The sequence below is a fragment of the Drosophila elegans genome, unplaced genomic scaffold, assembly GCF_018152505.1.
Source record: "Drosophila elegans isolate 14027-0461.03 unplaced genomic scaffold, ASM1815250v1 contig_38, whole genome shotgun sequence".
In the NCBI taxonomy this organism is placed as follows: domain Eukaryota; kingdom Metazoa; phylum Arthropoda; class Insecta; order Diptera; family Drosophilidae; genus Drosophila; species Drosophila elegans.
Window position 1 is genome coordinate 55360 of NW_024545763.1, and position 21814 is coordinate 77173.

General features: G+C 36.0%; 1 protein-coding gene across 2 annotated transcripts in view; it reads right to left on the reverse strand.

Annotated features, from left to right (window-relative positions):
• The window catches only part of LOC108134543 (armadillo repeat protein deleted in velo-cardio-facial syndrome homolog), a 37201-nt gene extending 25505 nt beyond the window's left edge, over positions 1 to 11696 (reverse strand). The window contains exon 1 of one of the 2 annotated variants that reach the window (XM_041708721.1): positions 11478 to 11696. The gene's annotated coding sequence lies outside the window, so the exon portion shown is untranslated. The other variant, XM_041708722.1, reaches the window with a different exon arrangement.
• Positions 11697 to 21814: the final 10118 nt, after the last annotated feature.

Below are 21814 nucleotides of genomic sequence, written 5' to 3' on the forward strand. Positions count from 1 at the left end.
TTTTGAGGGGGCGTATTGAATAGCCCTATTCTATTATCAAAAATAACATAACATAACACAACACTGACTTTAGTATTTTGATAAGACCTATAATCTGGTCACATTTGAATTTGTCTCTTTCCTTTTTTCACGAATCCTGTGCATGTGGCGTGTGCTATTAAAAGCTCATAAAATAATAACTAAAATATAAAACCAATCTCAGTGTGTTATTTGTCTTGGTGCTAAAGGATTTCAACAGTTGAATAACTTTTGATAATAAAGTGATATAACAAAGTCGACGTAACTACGAATCTACGATCCGAAACCAAAACGTGACTTTAGCAGGACCACTACAGTTTTCACATGTGTTATAAAAAAACACATTCCAAGGTTCTGTAAAAATTTTTTTTTCAAGTTTAAATTCAATTATCTTTAAATAAAAAAAACAACAGGGGCTCCAGAAAAAAAAGGACTCCAACTGCTGACTTGATTCCGGGCAAATGAGTGGCTGAAATCGAAAAATTCAAAAAGATTATGAAAGCTAAATATTTGTCCCTACAATGACCTACGATCTTTAAAAAACATCAGGTATCAACAAAATGACATAGGTTTAAAAAAAATACTTTTTAAATTCTGCTAAATGGACAAATTTTAACCAATCCAAAAGTTTGTAGGTCATTGTAGGTAAGACCTAATAACGATGATTAAGTGTCAATTTGATCGGTGAACTTGTAGACGAGTTGTGATGTCAGCAGTTTTCATATATGTCGTTTCAGGATCAACGCGGTTAAAGTTTCATTTACAGCGGTACATATCTGCGAACGGTCGCTCTTTAGAAGGCTTCCATTTAGGAACGACCTTGCCACTTTAATAGGATATTTTCTGAAATTGATTAGATTAGACAAAAAAAAATTGACTTAAAAAAAAAAAGTTACACCGGTAAGGCCCTATAGGGAAAACCGTAAAACCGTAAAATAATAAATAGATATGTGTGTGTATGCATAGAATCAAACAAAAACACCTCTTGACGAGATAAAATTAAGGTTAAACTCAGAAGTTTTTGTTTGAATAAACAGTTTTATTACTGCAAAGCTCCGAAATACCATTATCATGAATAAGTAGTTATTGAAAAAACAAGAGCACACAGTTCTGACCCTTAATCTTAGCTGAACGCAGAGTACCGCGGACCAAAACAAAATTTGCCACCAAAACATTTCGAGTTTTTTTTTTAATAAAGGTTTCGTTTTGCCATTTGCTCTGCCCGAACCTATGATCATCTTCTGCCTGCTAAGAGCCGTGTTTTAAATCAACTTGAAAGTAGACGTAATGTAATATCGAAGTTCGCTTTCTTTCTTGTTAAAAAAACAATTTACGGTTATTTTAAATTCCTTTATTATTTTTTAAAGCGTTTGAATGCTTTAAAAAAATAATTTTAAAAATTTTTTTCAGAGGTTATTTTATAGCCTTGTTATACTTGACAGACAGACGTGCGTCATTGCATCTGAACAGCTGTTATTTTGATTTGTGATAGTTCCCTACGATAGTATATCGATATGCCAAAATTCGAGTAAATATCTAGTAAACATCGATTCAAGATAGGTAAAATAAAAAATTTTGTAGACTGATGCACTTGACGCACTTTTTCCCCCATCTTTACCTGCCTATATAAAACCTATGTAAAAAAAAAACTGCGTCTGGCCACAGACGCAAAGACGCAATGAAGCAACCCAAGTTTAATTAGGCCCCTAAATTCAGTCGAAAGTTTCGAACGCAGTGAATGAAACTTTTCCGACTTTATAAAGTATATATATTCTTGATCAGCATCGTTAGGAGAGTCTATCTTGCCGCCTTCCTTTTTTATTGCAGGTAAAATATAAGTCGAAACTAGAACAGCCAAGGACGACAACATCATTTAGCTCCCATAAGAACAAACGGAAAAATTACAACTTTGCTGTTTTTTAATTTTTTGTTAGTTTTTTTTTTTTAAATTTGATTTAAATCGCACGAATATATCATATAGCTCCTATGAGAAAAATTGGAGTTTAAAACAAAAAAATCTGCAAAGGTATATAAACTTTGGCTTGTTGAAGTTTGCCTCCTCACTTGTTTTTAATTTGTACAGGACTAGAGCCCAGCCAGCACCATGACCAGAAGTGGTTCCCAAATGACTTGTATATTAAAAAACCGAAGAGCACAGTTTTGTCCTCTGATCACAAAATAAGTATGTCTATGATAACCTTGCTCATAAAGGGTTTTTCAATAGGTGCGCTTCAACTTTTTTCCGATAGGGACGGCGAACGTCGTCCTTGTTCTCTTGACATATGAAACTTCATTAGCATACATTTCATCATGGAATGCTGCACACTTGAACAGCGATTGCAAATTGTGCAAATTTTTAATCAAAATAATGGTTCTGTTGCTGCTAGTTTAAGAGCATAACGGCCATTTTACGGTCCATTTAACAAGGACTGCCTTGGCTGGCTTCGACAATCGACCGTCTAGTGACAGAATTTGAGTCTACGTTTTCGCTACATAATGTTCCGGTGCCCGTGAGAGCAAGAAGTGCTCGAAGTGATGCTCAATAGGACGAGGCCACATGCTCACGCTACAATCGCAATATTGAAAACTAAGTTCGATGAGCGTGTTATTTCGCGAAATGGACCGGTCGAGTGGCCGCCGCGCTCGAGTGATTTGACACCTCTAGACTATTTTCTTTGGGGTTACGTGAAGTCATTGGTCTATGCCAATAAACCGGCGACGTTGCAAGAGCTCAGTGCCAAGATTGAACGCGAAATTGCTGGAATTTCGACCGATTTATGCGAAAAAATGGTTGAAAATTGGGTTCAACGATTGGAATTCGTAAAACATGCACGCGGTGGTCATGCGAAAGAAATCGAGTTTCATAATTAAATGTATATGTTCAAATTCGATAATAACAAGAAAGAAAGCAAACTTCGGCAAGCCGAAGTTCATATACCCTTGCGGCTATTGCAAGAATTAAATAATTTTGAAAACATTAAAATTATGAATTACTTGCGTATATGTTGAAAAACATTGAAGCTATTATAGTGTTCTTTGTTCTGCTTTAATTTAATTATATTTTGTTCAGCTTTTTCGTTTGATCGCACCGGCCACCCTTTTTCGAATGCCTCGCTCTCTTCTTCGTGCGCCTTTTTTTAGGGATGCAAAACACATCGATACTTTTACAAACCAGGGATAGCACACACAAAGTATATCCAGGGTTACACACACATTAAAATATAACTTAACTATATAACTTAACTATATAACTTAACTATATAACTTAAAACTACTTTGGTCATGTTTATTAAGAGTAGTTGCTTACTTAGTTCTTATTACTACAATTCGGCCGTCCTGACTATGAGGATCTCCCGATACTCGTTGACTTACTTCTAGTAACAATGCTACTTTGGCCATATTTATTTATTTTACAATTGTCGTTTACTTCTATGTTTTTACTATTATTTTTGTTTTTATTTACAATAATTTTATTTGTATTGCTAATTTCATCAGCAGGATCAATTTCTTTATCTTTTATATCCTGGACTATCATTAACATCAACTTTGTCTTTTCCATTAAGCCAGGGTTTCATATTATGCACCGCCTATATACCCGAATATGGCACTTGTGACTGCTGAAAGTTCTTTACGTCTTCAATAAAGTACCTATCATTATCTAACACCTTGGACACAACATAAGGCCCTTTGAATTTGGGAATTAACATACTGGATACGCCTTGCTGCGAGTTAAAATTTCGAACTACAACATAATCTCCTTCAGAAAATAGTTGCTGTTTTTGTCGTTTTGAATCAACATAGTTTTTGTTATATCCTTGCGCTTTTTTCTGGCATATTTTAGCTTGTAGTCGTATTTCGTTTAGGTCTTTGTGCAAAATTTCTTGACTTTCATCGATAAAATTTTCTTTTAAACTATCAATATAACAACCCCTCTGTCTAACACAAAACAACATTACACTTGGGTAGGTATTGATTCAAACTTCGGTTTTTTGTGTTGGTCATTGTAAGCTCTACTTTGTCTAAAACTTTGTGCCATGGTTATTTATTCTCTACGTCTGTTAACTTTGTTATCATTGGACCGAAATCTCTATTGACTCTTTCTACTTGCCCGTTAGCTTGTGGCGAAGCTGTTGCTATTTTAACATGCTTTACATTGTTTTGTTCAACAAACTCCTCAAATTCCTTCGACGTAAAACAGCTGCCCCGATCAGATATTATGTTTTTAGGTCTACTGTACGATCTTGGTTGGATATAATCTGGTGAATTTTGTACATGCGTCAATTATTACTAGTATGTGCTTTTTATTCGTTTCCTTGCTATTTATCGGACCATAGTGATCAATATGAATAACTTCAAACGGACTTGTACCGTTCGGAATAGGATGTAAAAAACCCTCAGTTTTACCTGTTTTATTAAAAAATGCTGTACTCAGTACCGCAGTTCCTTATGTGAATCTCAACTTTCTTTCTTATACCTGGAAACCAATAACTCTTACTTATGAGGTCCGTTACTTTGTCAATTCCTACATGCCCCATTTCGTCATGGTATTTGTACAGAACATTTTCTTCCATTGGCTGTGGAACACAAAACAGTAGCCTATCGTTACTTTTCTTATACACGACACCATTTCGTAGTTATTAGTGCTCATCCTTTTGATTTAAGAACATTTCTTTAACTCTATTTATATTTTCATCTCTTCTTTGACATATAATTAGATTTTCTTCGAAAGTGCGTCCACATGTTGCATTCTTTTTCCCGATCTTTGCTCAAGCTCGTAGTCATAGTTTTGAAGCTCTAAAGCCCATCTTGATATACGGGGATTTATTTCTTTTTTATTTAAAGTTAAAGTTAACGAATTGCAATCAGTCACAATTTTGAATCTTATTCCTTGCACATAAACTCGAAATCTATTTAATGCGTTTATTATTGCTAAAGTTTCCAGCTCGAAGCTGTGGTGCTTTGACTCCACATCGGTTGTACGTTTCGAAAAATAAAAGACAGGATGAAATTTGTTATCCCTTTTCCTTTGTGATAATATTGCGCCATAACCTAATAAGCTTGCATCACAGTGCAACTCTGTCTCATCTCTTGGATCATATATTGCTAAAATTGGAGCTTCAATTTACTTTTCCTTAAGTACTTCTTCTTGTCTTCTCTGGTTAAATCGTAAAGTGGCTTTGCAATAATAGAAAAATCTTTAATAAATCTTCTGAAATAAGAGCATAATCCTATAAAGCTTGAGACCTCGATGAGGGCACTGGAAAAGACCTAATTGCTTCTAAACCCGTTTCGTTCGCTTTTATCCCAAATCCATTGTCTGTATATCCCAAGTAATCAATGGATGATTGCAAGAATTCACATTTATCAAGTCTAAGTTTTAATTTGTTTTCAACTATACGTTTGAAAACTTCTTATAAAATTTCGAAATGCTCATATAAACTCTCCGTCGCTATCATAATGTCATCAAGATAGATCACAACTTTTCCCGGTCGTACCATATCGGCAAATATATTAGTAATAAATCTTTGGAATGTTGGTGGTGCATTCGTCAAGCCAAATGGCATTCTTAGAAATTCAAACTGCCCTAGTGTGGTGGTAAGAGACGTATACTTAACAGAATTATCATCCTTGAACACATGATGAAATCCGTTTTTCAAATCAAGTTTCGAAAAGAATTTTTTATTCGCTAACCTTTCCAACAAGTCGTCAATTAAATTATCTTTAAGAATAATCTTATTAAGGCGACGATATTCGACACACATTCTAAGTTCTCCTGTCTTTTTCTTTTCGGCCTCAACATTAATATTCGATATAATTTCTAAACATTTCGCTACCTCGGGCATCGTTAACTATTTGTACGAGCTTAAAATTACTTAGATTTAAAAAATCGCGTCCTACTACCATTGAGTACCTTACAGATTCTTCAGTTATAACCAGTAATTCAATCAATACGTTTTTTTTTAACTTTTAATTAGACAAACTGTTTTTCCAATTACATTTAGTTTACTTTCGTTTATTCCGAAGAAGGTATTATTCAACTTGTTCTTATCAATGATTACGTTACTGGGAACTACTGACTTCTTTAGAAATGAGACGGGGCCTCCCGAATCTATGAGGCACTCTATGGAATAAAATTTATTTGATTATGTATCGTATTTTTAAATTGAACTCTAAAATGTCTTACAAATTCGCTGCCAGTTTCTTTCTTTTTGTCAATAAACACTTTCTTGCCAAGTGTCCAACTTCTCCACAGGCATAGCAAGCTCTATCAGCCCGTACTGGCTTGCGGCATTCCTTAGCCAGATGGCCAAGACTGTGGCAGTTAAAGCATTTGATGACCCTCTGTTCCGGGGTCGCAGCGTTTGATGAAGACTTTCCTTGCATCCTATTTTGATGTACCGGAGCTCTGGGTTTCTCTACATCTTGAAAGGCTTTCAATACATCAGCAGGCACTGCAAAACGTAGTAGTTTCGCTTGGTTTTTAAGTTGTACATTTTGTATGCCATCTATCAAGTACTGCACTAGTTCGTGAACACTCATAGCGATGTCTTCTGCCAGAGTAAGTTTGTAAAAGTAGTAGTTGGCAAACTTCTCACCGAGTTGCCACTGGCGGTTTTCAAACTTGCGTCGCATTTCCAGGACGTTATCCTTGGTTCCAAAAATAATTTTTAATTGTGTCAGAATCAAGTCGATACTCCCAGACAACAGTGATGGGCGAGATAACAGCCAAAAATTAGCCTTGCCCTTTAGGCGTGAGCAAAATAATGAACGCGTGACGTCATCACTGACTTTGAACACATCACGAACATTTTTAACCACAAGCAACCATTCGTTTATGTTGCCATCGCCGTGGAATTCTGGGAGTAGCTCTTTCACGGTGTTCAAGTTCATTTCTGGCTTGGAAAGACGGTCCACATTTTCGAAACGTAAATTTTGCATCGCCTGTTACATTCCCGCAGCATTGCCACCCGATTCGGCCAGTATGTTGCTAGCTGGACTACGTTGAACGCCAAAGGTTGAAGTACTCGGTTGAACGCCGGTTCCTGGAAGTTGAACGCCACCACGATCAACTGTCTCGACAAGTTTAAGTTCGTTGCCGAAAACGTCTTCATCTTCTTCCTCGCTTTGTTCTTCGTTGTTGTTGTTGGCTGCATTGGCGAAAGCCATCTCGCCGACTTGTTCTTCGTTGTTGTTGTTGGCTGCATTGGCGACAGCCATCTCAACACCAATTTCGCCTCCACCTTTCGTAGACTCCACCTTTTCGTAGTACAACTCCGGAGCAATTTCAGACGGTAGTACAGCACTTAACTGCGCAATTAGTGCGGCTTTGTGGACAAGCCAAGTTTTTCACAGAAACTTGTGATTTCCATTAATTTGAGTTCGCCGAGATTAATGCGTGAAGCCATGTTAACGGATATTTTTGTATTCCAATATAACTTGGTTAGGTTCAGTTACCACTTCTGAATTATAGTGTTCTTTGTTCTGCTTTAATTTAATTATCTTTTATTCAGCTTTTTCGTTTGATCGCACCGGCCACCCTTTTTCGAATGCCTCGCTCTCTTCTTCGTGCGTCTTTTTTTTAGGGATGCAAAACACATCCATACTTTTACAAACCAGAAATAGCACACACAAAATATATCCTGGGTTACACACACATTAAAATATAACTTAACTATATAACTTAAAACTACTTTGGCCATGTTTATTAAGAGTAGTTGCTTACTTAGTTCTTATTACTACACTATGATGATTTGCAGCTCAATGATTAGATAGTTATTTTATATATTTTCATTATTTCTATGGGAGCTATATGATATAGTCGTCTGATTTTGATAAAATTTAAACCATAATTCTGAAATATTTAACCATTGCTATATGTCGAAGAACTAAGCAAAAAATTAAAAAACAGCAAAGTTATAATTTTTTTTCATTTATTTTTCCGATTGTTCCTATTGGAGCTATATGCTATAGTTGTCCGATCTTGATGAAATTAAAACCGTAAATCAGAAATATTTAACCATTACTAAATGTCGAAGAACTAAACAAAAAATTAAAAAACAGCAAAGTTCTAATTTTTTTTTCATTTATTTATCCGATTGTTCCTATGGGAGCTATATGCTATAGTCGTCCGATCCGGCTCGTTCCGACTAATATACTACCTGCAATAGAAAGACAATTTTTGGAAAAGTTTCATGCAGATAGCCTTAAAACTGAGAGACTAGTTTGCATATAAACGGACGGACAGGCGGACAGTCGGATAGACAGACGGATGGACAGACGGATATGGCTAGATCGACTCTACTAGTGATGCCGATCAAGAATATATATAATTTATAGGGTCGGAAACGTCTCCTTCACTGCGTTGCAAACTTCTGACTGAAATTATAATACCCTCTGCAAGGGTATAAAAAAAAAGTTGGTTGAAAAGTCAAACCGTTTGTGTTTGATTAAAAAAAAAGTTGAAGCGCTCCTATTGAAAAACCCTTTATTAATAATAATATGATATCACTCTTAATTACAATAAGAATAATCTTTCATAATCGATTTGGACTTGCACAGATTTCTGACTATTCCAATAAGCATAAAATGCTAATTTAAACGATATGAAATGGGTTTCATTTTTAAACGCTGAATAACACCCAAAAGCGAATTTTTAGAAAATTACTCTAAAACTCTAAAATATGAACATTAAAACCTAGTTTGAGTTATAATTCCGTAATTGTTTTGCTTAAAGAAAATATTTTAAGGAAACGTAAGTAGCCCTTAAAAATACTTTTTTAGCAAATGTATTTTTAAAGCTCGTTACCGTAGCTTAAGTCGTTAGGGCGTGTGAAATCTAGTTTTTTAAGCCGTTTTCCGCTTAACTAACGGGTTTTCCAAAATGTTGTACAACGAAAGTTTTTTCAGCTCGAGCTGGTTAAAACATCGATTTAATACGCACAACAAACAAAAATGCTGTATTTCTCTTGTTTTATATATCTTCTTAAAGGAGTATCAGATTGAAAGAAGTGTGGTGTCGTTAGAGGCGTATTTTATGCCAGAATACAACCATGCCATAAAAGTAAGACTTTTTGCTCCACCGGTCCCAAACAGATACAGAATAAGGCAAACAAATTTCTGAAACCAAATGACTTTCTAAAACTCTTAAAATTCTTAAATTCTTATGAAAGTGATTTCTTTTGATTGCTATATTATTTATTAAGATACTTGCGCACGCTTACCGGTACTCATCGTCACTACATGTACTGCCGTCCATATGATATGTGCGGTAGGTTGGTAATCATCCTAGTGCACATTTTTTACACATCTGGCAATTGAAAGTCCAAATTTCCTTCAAACTTTTAGCGAATACAAAGTACCCTTTTAATTCATAAAAGACAAGGGTCTGGTTTTCCAAAAAAGTTTGAAGGTAAAGAAATTGAACATTGAGCCTTTTAATCAGGTAGTTTTATCATATATAAAAAACAAGAAAGAAAGCAAACTTCGGCAAGCCGAAGTTCATATACCCTTGCAGCTGGTTGTATTCTGGCATTAAATACGCCTCTAACGACACCACACTCCTTTCAACCTGATACTTATTTAAGAAGATATTTAAAATAAGACAAACACAGCATTTTTGTTTGTTGTGCGTATCAAATCGATGTTTTAAGCAGCTCGAGCTGAAAAAACTTTCGTTGTACCATATTTTGGAAAACCCGCTAGTTAAGCGGGAAACGGCTAGATTTCACACGCCCTAACGACTTAAGCTACGGTAAGGGCTACTTATGTTTCCTTAAAATATTTAAATTATAACTCAACCTAGGTTTTTATGTTCACATTTTATAGTTTTAGAGTAATTCTCTAAAAATTCGCTTTTGGATGTTATTCAGCGTTTAAAAATGAAACCCATTTCATATCGTTTAAACTAGCATTTTATGCTTATTGGAATAGTCAGAAATCTGTGCAAGTCCAAATCGATTATGAAAGATTCGTACTGTAATTAAGAGTGATATCATATTATTATTAATAAAGGGTTCTTCAATAGGAGCGCTTAAACTTTTTTTAATAAAACACAAACGGTTTGACTTTTCAACCAACTTTTTTTTTACTATCGAATTTGAACATATACATTTAATTATGAAACTCGATTTCTTTCGCATGACCACCGCGTGCACGTTTTATGAAGTCCAATCGTTGAACCCAATTTTCAACCACTTTTTCGCATAAATCGATCGAATTCAAGCAATTTCGCGTTCAATATTGGCTCTGAGCTCTTGCAACGTCGCCGGTTTATTGGCATAGACCAATGACTTCACGTAACCCCAAAGAAAATAGTCTAGAGGTGTCAAATCACTCGAGCGCGGCGGCCACTCGACCGGTCCATTTCGCGAAATAACACGCTCATCGAACTTAGTTTTCAATATTGCGATTGTAGCGTGAGCATGTGGCCCCGTCCTGTTGAGCATCACTTCGAGCACTTCTTGCTCTCACGGACACCGGAACATTATGTAGCGAAAACGTAGACTCAAATTTTGCCACTACACGGTCGATTGTCGAAGCCAGCCAAGGCAGTCCTTGTAAAATGGACCGCAAAATGGCCGTAATGCTCTTAAAGTAGCAGCAACAGAAATTTATATACCATTGCAGCTATTACTAGCATTAAATATTCCCTATAACAACTTTATTCCGATTTGTATGCCTATAATTCAAAGAACCTATGATGATTTTTATATGAATTAATCTATCGTTTTTATGGCAGGTATGTATGTATGTACATATGTATATTAATGATAACCTTAATGAAATTAAAACCAGCTATAAAATATAATATAAGTATAATATAAGTATAATCAAATCAATTGAAAACAGTGATTGTTCCTATGGCAGCTATGTATATAATATCGCTGTTCGATTTTACTTTTGTTTTCTAATAATACTTTTAATACCCTTAGTTTGAATAAAATAAACAAATTTTTTTTACGCTTCAAAGAACGATCAAAAGCTCTGGAATGCAAATACATATGTACATATGTACATATTTGTAAATCCAATATGATACGCCTATAAAGTTTACGCCCAAAGTTTTGTTTGTTGGCTGAATAACTATGAGCCCCTAAACACATTAGTGCCGAACCACGCCCCTTAGGTGTGTATTCAATAGATTTTTTTGTGGCAACATTAAAGACAAAATTAGTTAGTCCTGTATCAACGCAACCATAGAAACTATATTAAAAGCACTTATTATTTGAAGTCTTATCAACATATGTACATATGTCGACACACATTTTCTCATTGCTTACATGAACGTTCAGCTAGGGTGAATTTCAGTATCGATTTTTCAAGCTTTCTTAAGATATACAACATAGTTTTTCTTTTACGATTTTATTAATGTCAGTTATTGGTTTTAACAAATATTCAAGCTAGAAGTAGTTTGGTTGGTTTAACACACTTCATCAAAGTTGTGGTATTGTTTAACATACCCAATTGATGTAGATTCGCGCTTAAGCCTTGTACATATGTATATGTATTATTACATATTCACTACACTTAAATCACCAGGTCTTCATCTATTTTAGATTTAATAATAACAGTTTACATGCTCTTATAAACAAATGGCAAGATAAAAACGTTATTCCTTTTTGATAAATGATTTATGTTATAGTATAGCTGGTACAAAGGAACTAGTTCAATTGTCAGTGTTTCGATAAATTTCAGAAATATTTATTCATCGAACATTTGGGACATTGTATGTATACATGTTGGGTATTCCCTCACTATGAATTTTAGGCCCTATAGAAAAAAAAAAAACTATGTAAACTATTGTCATAAAAGAGTATTTCTTGGATCAAAAACTGGACGGAAAAAGTCAAGCCGTGAAGTTATCGGCTGTAATAGTTAAGTGTGGACGGCAATACATTTAATGCCACTATTGTTAAAAGAACCTAGGAGGATATAGTTGCCATCATGATATATTCACGAAGAAGATGCAGGCTGGTTTGGAAGTCGCTGCGGTATAATATTGAGCGTATTCATCAGAAGAACATTACCGCTGATCAGTGATAAATTTCTTTCGATAGTTCTGCTGAATGCGTATGATCATTGATCATGATGCAAAAATTCTTTTATAATGATCAGCAAAAGAGGAGCGTAAAATAGTAGTAGACCTTTGATCCATGATACAGATCTGCTAGCGTATATCGATGGTATAAATATCGATAAGAAAAATCAGAAGAAGAGAACGTAAACCAAATAAATTAAAAATCATGAATAAATTAAGGGCCTAAATACACTTCGGTTGCTCAATTGCGTCATTTCGTTCGTGGCTAGACGCAGTACTTTAACACAGGTTAACATAGGCATATTATACAACAACAAAAATAGCCGGGCTTTACCTGGACAAATCAAAACAAAGAACAGGTGTTCAGATGCAATGAAGAACGTTTGTCAAGTGTAACAGGCTTTTCTACTCTATTGCGTCAATTCCGATATCGATAGCAGACGTGCGTGAGTGAGGCTATAACTCATTAATTATTTTGCAAGAATTTTTTTTATTGTGAAGTACAGCGACAAGAGAAGTTTTGTGGCCGCACCGGTACATATATTTGCTTTCAGCTGAAAACGAAAATAAATTATCTTCGTCTTTCGTTATACACAAATTTACTCGTATGTGCACTGTCAATTTAAATTTTTGTATTAATACGGGTGTGACATTACATTGCTCGCATCACTTATTCAAACTTTATTTTTTTGTTTATTATATTGTGTTTATCCCGCTAATTTTAACGTTTAAAGGTTTTCAGTTGTTACCTTTAAATGGTAGAAAACATTTCATATACTCTAATGCATGAGCAAAATTGTACTTTTAAATACAATTTTGCTCATTGTTGTATCGGCCCCGGTGGTATTTCATCGAATGTTATTTTTTACTGAATTCGGTCCAGTATTTTACTAACGGGTATCGTGATCTCTCAATTTTCTTCATTCATTGCTCATTGGTATCGTCTTACGTTTGTCTTGCTCGCACTTACTTAAAATCGTATAGTTTAAAAAAATAAATGAGCAATGAATGAGTACAACAATGTAGTGTCATAAGCCCATAAGCACATTCAGCTGTTTCAACAAATTGATCATTCAGCACTAATCCATCTGTGATCATATTGTTCTGCAGAATACGCCTTCAATTGGTTTTCTGTCTGTCAACAAGCCCATCACGTATGACCAATCAACCAGCTTGGATGAACTACCTATCATTCGTTGAACGGAAGGTCCATAAGGTTTTGCCTCTCCAAAAATTTCCCAGTTAGCCCGCCGTTAAAATTTGACGGACTTTGACGGACTTATTTATGCGAAAGTAAGCCGATGTTTCTTTGGTCCTTCCACGTAGTCTATCCCTGAAAAACCGTTGTGTTTTTTTAAAATAGGTGAAACTCTCATTTTCACAGACCACTTTCACCATTCCACCTTCATCCTTCTGATGAAACAGACCAACGGATGGACTGTGTGGAAAGAGGGCATCAGTCCGCCATTCAAATCTGTCGGACTGTGACGGACTTATTTACTCGATACTTAGCCGATGTTTTTTCAGTGCCACCCCTTTCCCAAGCAGTCGATCCCGAAAAAAACCGTTCCCACAGAGCATTCACTATTTGGTGGAATTGTAGTTTCACATTGGTCAAACAAGTCAACTGTTTCCCAAGGATGAACTATGTGGGAAGAGGGTATTAAATAGCACTAGAATTTTATTTTACATCACCTAATAGCGCAGTCCCACAGAACCCAATCCAAGCGAAAGGTTGGGATTTTTTATCATCACCACCATCATCCCTCCACCATCCACTGCCCTTAAAAAGTCACAGTGGCGCATGCTAAATTTTTTTGAGGGGGTCTTTCACTCTTCTTTTTCGGCTGCACCTCTAGTTCATAGAAATAAAGATGGCCAATATAAATTCTTTCGCGCCAAGACTCCGGAGTTGCACAGAAAAAACATCAACTTAATATCGTCTAGAAATATAAAATCTGTTTATATCAGTCTACATATTATTATTAAATCATTTAACTACAATAGATGTCAATTCAAATAGCTTCGCCTATAAAAAGTATAACGAATAATTTTAGCACGAACGTTCTTGAAAATCGGCCGAAAAATTCTTAAAATTTTTAGGATGAACGTGTACAGAATACGTACGGGTCATACTTGATAATAATATTATAAAATGTTTTTTTTTAACACATAGAGGAAACGAAATTTTTCGCTTTATCTATGCTTATAGTGTTTGTAAATAATAACAAAATTAATAAAAACAGTAAACTCTATTAAAAACTATTAATTTAACAAAAAAACAAAAACTATTAATTTAAAACAAGAACATTTCGTTCTTAAAATGATTGGCCTAGGGGGTAAGTGTTTTGGAACCTCAAACATTGGGTAAGCTATTAAGAACCCGAGCTCAAATCCCAGACTAAGTTATCAATTTTTTTTTTTGGTTTTTATGTTTTTTTTTTTCAAACGTTCTGCTTTTATTTAAATTTGTATCTAGTTGAGCTCAAAAGTATAGCAAATAAATGCTATTTGATTGCAAACAAATTGCATCGAATTCTTATACGGGCGTAGTACACAGTAATCACAATTGCGCCATTGTGGCGCAACCGGCTAATGCGTCTACGAATCCAAAGGCCTCGGTTTGAATCACGGTTGGGTCGACTTGCAGTGAACAAAATAAGGTTTGCTTTCTGTTTCCTTTACATATCAATTTATCATATTCCCTTTCATTCTAATTTCATATGGAGTCAAAGAGAAAAGAAAAAAAAGAGAAATAGACAAAAAACATTTTTTAAAAAAAACTTAAGTTAAGAAACTTTCATACTTGTATTAAGAATTTTTCGTACTCAAATTAATATCTTTCGCACTTTCTTCAAGCTCTTTTGAGTACTTGGACTGATGACGTTCTCAAATGTAGAACTTCGGGATTGAATATTTCGTACTTGATTTAAAAAAATTCGAATTTACCCTACTTTTGACATCGTTCGTTCTTGATTTGACATCGAAATTCTGGATTTATGTGTGTACAGGTATGACATTACATTGTTCACCTCATTCATTGACGGATTCATTGAAGCTCGAAGACAGAGACAACTATAAGGATACTGCCTTTAACTTTTAAATGTTTTCAGTTCTTACCTTTAAATGGTAAAAAAATGTTGATAAGCTGAGGAACACAAATATTGCAAATGAGAGGTAATAATGCGCTCAAATGCTTTAGGTATTGCAGACAATTTAGAAATACCTTTTTATTTTTGAACATCCGACTTTTCTCCCTTTTTATGGAGGAAAAACAATAAAGGAATCTTTCCAGATAGTTGGAAAAACTGATGATCCGACTTACAAATAGTTGAGGCACAAAACTTATGCACGCACTCAGGAAGCACGTCCGGTCCTAAAGAGTATATTGATGTTGTGGTCTCCAAATCCCTTAGAAGATAACTTTCTGTTATAACCGGGAAAAATAAAATTTGACCTGTTTAAATTGAAAGGGTAAACTGAATTTAGACAAAAATCCGCACTTTAGGTAGTTTGGAGGAACTTGGCAAATAAATCAGAAATTTCAGTTTCAGTAGACGCCTCAAATGAGTTTAATTGTACTGATACGGGTATGACATTACGTTGTTCGCCTCTTTCATTAACGAATTCATTGAAGCTAAGAGACAGAGACAATTATATGGATACTGCTTGAGATTTTTTTGGTTATAAAATCACGGTCACACTGTCTTTTTAACGTTAAAATCAAACTGTATAGTTTTGTTTATTATATTGTGCTTATCCCGCCAATTTTAACGTTTAAAGGTTTTCAGTTGTTACCTTTTAATGGTAAAAAATATTTCGAAAACATTTAAGCCTCGCTTTTTCATTTTGTTTTGTCGTCAAGTCCAATAAATGAGCAAAATTGTACTTTTTAAATACAATTTTGCTCATTGATGTATAGGCCCCGGTGGTTTTTCATCGAATGGTATTTTTATACCAAAATCCCGTTCATGTTTTTTACTATAGGGTATCGGTTCTGTCAATTTTCCTCATCGGAATCGCCATAGGTTCTCTTGTTCGCACTTACGTAAAATCGTATAGTTAAAACAAAAAATGAGCAATGAATGAATGAATGAATGAATGAGGCCAATAATTTAGTGTCATAACCCTATGATGAAGGCAAGGCGGAGTTATATTGTTGACATTTACAAAGTTATAAAATTTCTTCGGATCATTTGATATTTCAACTTTACTCCGGTTCAAAAACTTAGAATTACGTTGACTGACGTCCCCTTTTACTTTTTGTAACTGTTTGTTTTTGGGTTTTGGGTTTCTTCGAAGCTCTTGTGTAAACCACGGAGGTATGTATGTTATGTCCTGGAGGAAGACTGGCATTAACGCGTTCATTCAAAAAGTGTTTAAAACGCTATAGAGTAATTCAGTGGAACTTTCCATATCCGTGCAATTGTATAAGTTTGTCTAGTTGTATTCGGAAATCAAGTAGTTTACCTTATTAAAGTCACACTAACGTAAGCATTTCGTTTTATAGCATGATTCCATTGCCACATTAGCGAACTTGTAAATGTGCCTGATTTCATTGGCGCATTAGCATTTAGCTAATGCTAAGCCGACATTTGCAGCTGATCTGGTTTTGTTTACTTTCGAATTGTCCAAAAGAAATGAATTAAAAAATGAGTATGAGTGAGTTAACTCTTTAATTCCAAGCAGGACATCCATAATGCGACCAAGGCTTTTGCAAACTTGGACTTGGGTATAGTTATCAGGACAGGGCAAGAAAAATGGCAATTCCATTGTGGGATGGTATTGGTCCTCAGGGCAAATATAGGTCGATTCAGACGAATCCAAAAAAAAATACAAGATCTAATTGCCTATTTAAAGAGTTACGGATAAAGCTAATTTGTTGTAATGATAGATCTAAAGTCCTTCAACAAAGTCATGATCCGGCAAAGATATATCTGGGAGATTAAAACCTCCCAAAACAATCAAATGATCTCTCTCAGAAAGTAGAGAAAGAATAGATTCAATAGCAGGCAAAAGATGTTCATAAAAAAGATCAGAAAAATCATTCTGAATTATCTCCGATGTACGGCTGGGGGTAACAGCAATAAGCACCCTACCATCTCTACGAGAAACGCGATCAGTTCTATAAGTGTTATCAGTTGTTTCATCTAAGTTTCTGTGAAGACTAAAATATGTTCATTAAAGGCAGAGGAGTCAGCGTACAGCCTAGGTAACTTCATATCAAGTCATATTAAGTTAGAAATATAAATATAATTGTTCAAATGTAATGTTTGGAGATGGGTATTTTTCTTAAATAAACTCCATAACATCATCAAATGTGGTTTAGGGGGTAAGTCGAGAAACAAATAATTGTTTCCTATGGAGAACAACAGAAATTTTCTTTTTACCACCACCAACAACTTGAACACTTGTACATTTTGACTCCGACTTTCTAATGAAGGGAGTACTCCGCCCATTAGGAGCAGCTGGCTGTTAAGCTTTTGACCAACCGGGCTGCACTACAACTTCTTCAGTGACAGGGGCTGATAAGCTAGGTGCCGGTAAATTAACAGAATTAAAAGAAGCGCCCATTCTTATGGGCTCAGTTTTTTACACTTAGGTGACTTACTAAGCAGTTTTCTACTACAAAACCGTTCACTTACCGCGTTGAAACATTCAGTGTGTTGTTTAAATACTCCAAAAAGAAAGCCACACATCTCAAGTTCCATTTCCCTGCAGGACTCACATGACCACTTGAGTCTAGTCCGCAGGTCAATGTTACCTGTAACTCTTCCAACAAATCCTGCATATTTTGCATTAGGGCGGGTCATTAAAATTTTTTTTTCGACTTTGAAACGCTAATAGGGCTTAAAAGCTGTGTACACATGTCCAGAATACGTGTGCAAAATACGATTGCTGTGCGATGATGTCTTCCGTCTGCGCATTGACGACAAAAATAAACATATTTTAGGTGAATGTATGGAAAATTTGGAATTTTGGTAATTTTTTTCTGTATCAAAGTTCAACTTTTACTAGCCAAAAACGGTTGTCTTGGCCACCAAAACACGTTAAAATTGTTATAGAATCTATACCTGTTCTAGAGAACTCTGTCAAAACGTCAAAAAAAAGTAATCAAATTAGACCTCATTTCCATAAAATCCGCCTACTCACTTCTTCGTGGAAAAAGTTAATATTGAAAGTTTTTGTAGTTTTTTTTTCATTTTTTTAAAATAATTTTCTGATATTTGCAGCTCTTTGCCACCTTAGATTCACTCACATATGTGAAGGACTCACCTCTTGGCGACTCACCCAGCCAACCACTCTCTCGTGCGGGACGAGTTTTACGTTTTAAAGTCTTTTTTGCTTTCAAACTTGGGCATAAGGTTTCGATCTTGGAGTCTAACTGCTTGGGGATAGTACGTAAAGCAATCATTATATGCCATAGGATTTTAGAAGCGTTTTTTAAAGTGCCCTCACGTTTGATTCGGAACCATGAGGGAGCGTACACTGTCACCACGAACATTGTAAGATTCTTCAAATTGGATAAAGTTTTTGGACTAGAAACGTATAGTCTAAGTATACGGCTATCTGTGGTAGGTTTTTCCCAGGTTTTTTGTTAGCAAGCTCATCAGAGACTACACCACATGATACGGCTTTGCACATATCATATAGGTAGAGTTGGTCAGTGCTGAGCTTATTTTTCTTAACTTCAGGAAGCTCACATGGTATTGCTTTGAACCTCTTTATGGGCAAACTTTCACAGTTTTGTAGCAATTTTCCAATAGGGCCCGAGAATCCAGTAGGTCCTGTAGTTGGACCGTCTATTGTCTCAATTACATGACGCAATGGCAATTCGTTAGTGTGCAATTGACAAATGTCCCACTGCAGAGGCCGTCCAAGTTCCTTTTCCATACGGCGGATAATGCCGTTGTGTATTCCTGTATTTGTTGGAGCACCGTCACATCCCACGAGTTTTAGCGTCAACAAATCACCATAGGTCTTTTCTTGAAGATAAGTCCAGATAGACTTAAACTCTTCTTCAGCCCAATGAGATTCTGATACAACATGACCAAAATATTCATCACCGGGTTGTTTTACGAGGGATAAATGGTTTTCTTTAACAACTCTTTGGTGTTGCCGGCCATCACTCGTAGTTTCAATCGTTAGAGTGTTATCTTCGCGGCCGTCAAAAAAAAAAAACTTTAATGGTTGTATCTCGACATTCTTTTTTTGTGACTTGAAGCTGTGTTTTCGTCCTTTCACGTCTTACTTTGCTTTTGTCAATAATAAGTGGGTCTTTCGATGTAGATGGCATTGTTTTGCCAGAGGAAACCTCTGGCCGTGAAAGATCCTGGAGAAGAGATGATGCAAGAGATGCAGCAGCTCTGTCTCCAATTCCAAATCCGTCACACTTGCTGGCAAAAGAGGTCAATCTAGGCAGTTTCACTCTAGATCTATCAGCAGATAAAGCGGGTACACTAAAGTCAGCGTCTTTTATATCACTGTCACTTGTTTCATCGTCACTAGCACACACTGAACCACTGGCTAACACATCTTCAATTGGTCTCTTGTTAACTCTGTTATCCTCGATGACTTTCCTCTCTTCTCGTTTACGCAGCTTAGCGGTAGTTTTCTTATCCACCGGACCTATGATCATTTTCCGATTTGTACGCTGATCTTGCAAAAACTCCCTTTTCGCTGCTGGCACTTTGTTTACAGCATTTACAGATGGAGTGGTGGTACTTGCAAGTAGCTACATCAAACAACACTCTAAACTGTGCATGAAAAACAGAAACTTTTTTTTTGAAAGCACCACTCTCACTGTCTCTTTTAAATGACTTGTTTAGCTGTTGATAGGTAGAAACGTTGTTTTTTAACAGTTGCTCCATTCTTGTAACGCTCACCACAGGAATGGAAGCCGATGACCAGACGTCAGTTACGCGATTCAGCACTAAAGAAGCAGCTTCTCTAAGAATGGGTTGCTACCTTTCTTATCTTCTTTTAATCCATGCCACACGTAAAAGTAATACTTTAAAGCATCCTCTCAAGTTGGCAGCAGGCGCCCATCGAAATCTGTAGGATGCCCTAAAATGTTCAATGTAAGATTTCTTCGACATACACTCATGTCGATGTGGATAAATGCAGATAAACAGCTTTACTACGATTCACTTGTGAACTATTTGAGATACACAAACTAAACAACTGTAGAACAACAGGTCTACATACACACTTTTTTCCGTTGACACACAGAAGTTAGTATTGGGCCCTGACGATTCACACAAGGAAATCTAAGGTGGCGAAGAGACGCAAATTTCAAATTATAATTTTCGAGAAATAAATTTACAGAACACGCAATCGTTCGTCATTAACTTTCAGCAAGGTGAAGTGAGTAAGCAGCGGATTTTGCACACGTATTCTGGACATTTGTACACAGCTTTTAAGCCCTATTAGCGTTTCAAAGTCGAAAAAAAGTTTTAATGACCCGCCCTATTTTGCATGCATGATAGTTTCCCAGAGCCAGCATAAAATATATATTTCTTTTGATGTAGATGGAAGCTGGCAAACTTTCTTGGAGCAGGTAACAGACATAGTCATAAAATGTGCAATGTTACAAAAACAAAACACTGGCAAAGCATGCACAAGAGAATGAAATAATAAGACGTCCCATTTGCTGAGCTATAATTTCAAACTGTTTTATGTCATGAAGTTTTTTAGCAAGTAACATTGATGAGTTTCGTATTCTATGGCCTAAGCAGAGCATGTGAGCTATTATTTGACCCCCGCACAAGACCTTTGTGCAGTGTGGGAAACATTTTAAGTCATAATAAATTAAATTTTTTGCGTTTTCCGACGGGGTCTGAGTTTCCCTTCCTGTGCCGGTGTTTTCTTCATCAAAAAACGCTCTCGGCAACCTGGGCTCTCTACCCTGCGTGACAAAGGCCGGTGAATACCCCGCAAACTCTGCCACACTATTGTTCACGGCCAGCTGCAATTCTGGCCATTTCTCATCCCTTCGCTCGCGAACTGGGCGACCATTGTTTTCACCGTTCTATTGGCCCTCTCCGTAGGCTTTTCTTGTGGCTTGTACGGGGCTTTGAACTGGTGCCGCACTCCCAACTCTGTCAACTCTTGAACGCCCTGCTTGTGAATTGGACCCCGTTATCAGTGATCAAGACCTTCGGCACGCCGTACCTTGAGATGACTCCAAACGGGATCGCAATATTCCGAATTTGGACGGACAAGGGAAGTAAATACTAATTTAGTTGTATAAGGATCGTCAAATTCTTTTTACCATCGCTTAATAAACCCAAGAATATATACGGTCCAGTGACATTTTATGAAGAGAATAGCTTATAAATGATGGTGTACCTTTATAAAAAGTCATTACGTTACATTTAAGGCAATTCAGATTTAAGAGGTTAGATTGACACCATCTTTGAAAAAAATCTATATCAGACTGTAAACCGAAACCCGATTGCAATTTATTATACACGGTAGGCCCTCTCGAGCTTCGGTATAGAAACACTGAAAAGCTTTGACGTTTGTGAAGCGATGGCTTGTGTAGTTAATAAAAAATGAATAACTTAACACCAAAAGAACATACCAAGGTGGTGACATTGTTTATCAAAAATGGGCGTTCAATAGTGAAAACGCAGAATGCGTGAAAACTGGGTTTTTAAAAATATCCCTCTGAGTTCTTCCATTCAAATAACATGAAATCCAAGTTAAAAGATTATTCAAAAATCCAAGTTGATCTAATTTCAATAAAAGAAGAAA